The following is a 1,888-nucleotide window of genomic DNA, read 5'->3' on the forward strand; positions in this document are numbered from 1 at the left end:
GAAGCATTGTAAACATCATACCATTTAAAAAAAATACATTGATTTATCGCGGCGGCTGAGTCACTTTGGATGTCGGACGATTTTTCAGATATCAGTGTGTTGCAATTCCTTCCTTCTCATTTTTTCTGAATAAATTTTTTTTTGGACTGTCGGAGAAGAATGAATAATAATAATAATAACAACAGAAACATTTGGGTTCTAATTCTCGGTAGTTGCAAAAAATCCTGTCTTTCAATGACTTTCAAATTAAATTTATTCAAATTCATAAATCGTTGTAGGTGTTGATATCTAACAAAATGTAGCAACATACCATTCTCCTACCTCACCATTCCTGAATATTTTGCTTTTTATTGAGAGAATAACAAATAATTTGAGTAGCTACGATGAAATAACAAAAGAAAATATTTTCATGCGCAAGCAATTATTACAATTAGTGCGGGACGTAGTAATTACGTGTACTATCATGCCTAATTATCACATGTCCCAGATAGAAAATAATTATGCATGTCTTAAATTGAGGAAAACTAGGTGGAAAATAATTACGAAAATTGTTAACATGTACCAGACCGGGAATAACAGTGGGAAAGGTGAAAAATTAGTACTGACTACAATATACTCCATGAAAATTATGAACTAATTACTACGAGACAAAAAAAAACTAACCAAGCCACGTTATCGTCTAGAGATAGTATTTTTTATTTTTCAAATTATGCGGATATTTTTTCATATAAAAGGAGTATTATATGTTTGTACGACCATAGAGGACACTGCTTATGATGAAGATGCAAACAATAATATGGCTTCTATCTGTGACAATTCAAGTAAAATATATTGATACCTGAATGTTATTTTAACATTCTCAATTAGTACTTAAAAAAAATTAAACAAATTATTCATATTTTATCAATTAATAATCAAAATATTTGCTCACTAAATCGTGATTCTTTCAGATGGAAATATTTGTCATGGGGCTAGACTCTTCATCAACTCCCACTGTATCAGACACAGCAACAACTCCTACGGTGTCAGACACTGCAACGACACCAACGGCATCAGATACAACTCCTACGGTGTCAGACACTGCAACGACACCAACGGCATCAGATACAACTCCTACGGTGTCAGACACTGCAACGACACCAACGGCATCGGACACAACTCCTACGGTGTCAGACACTGCGACGACTCCAACTGCATCAGACACAGCAACAACTCCTACGGTGTCAGACACTGCAACGACACCAACGGCATCAGACACAACTCCTACGGTGTCAGACACTGCGACGACTCCAACTGCATCAGACACAGCAACAACTCCTACGGTGTCAGACACTGCAACGACACCAACGGCATCAGACACAACTCCTACGGTGTCCGACACTGCGACGACTCCAACTGCATCAGACACAACTCCTACGGTGTCTGACACTGCAACGACACCAACGGCTTCAGACACACCTCCTACGGTGTCAGACACTGCGACGACACCAACGGAATCAGACACAGCAACAACTCCAACCGTTTCAGACACTGCAACGACACCAACGGCATCAGATACAACTCCTACGGTGTCTGACACTGCGACGACTCCAACTGCATCAGACACAGCAACAACTCCTACGGTATCAGACACTGCAACGACGCCAACGGCATCAGACACAGCAACAACTCCAACGGTTTCAGACACTGCAACAACACCAACGGCATCAGATACAACTCCTACGGTGTCAGACACTGCAACGACACCAACGGCATCAGACACAACTCCTACGGTGTCAGACACTGCGACGACTCCAAATGCATCAGAAACAACTCCTACGGTGTCAGACACTGCAACGACACCAACGGCATCAGACACAACTCCTACAGTGTCAGACACTGCGACGAC

This window comes from Neocloeon triangulifer, unplaced genomic scaffold (assembly GCF_031216515.1).
Source record: "Neocloeon triangulifer isolate White Clay Creek 2 clone unplaced genomic scaffold, ASM3121651v1 ptg000022l, whole genome shotgun sequence".
Taxonomy (NCBI): domain Eukaryota; kingdom Metazoa; phylum Arthropoda; class Insecta; order Ephemeroptera; family Baetidae; genus Neocloeon; species Neocloeon triangulifer.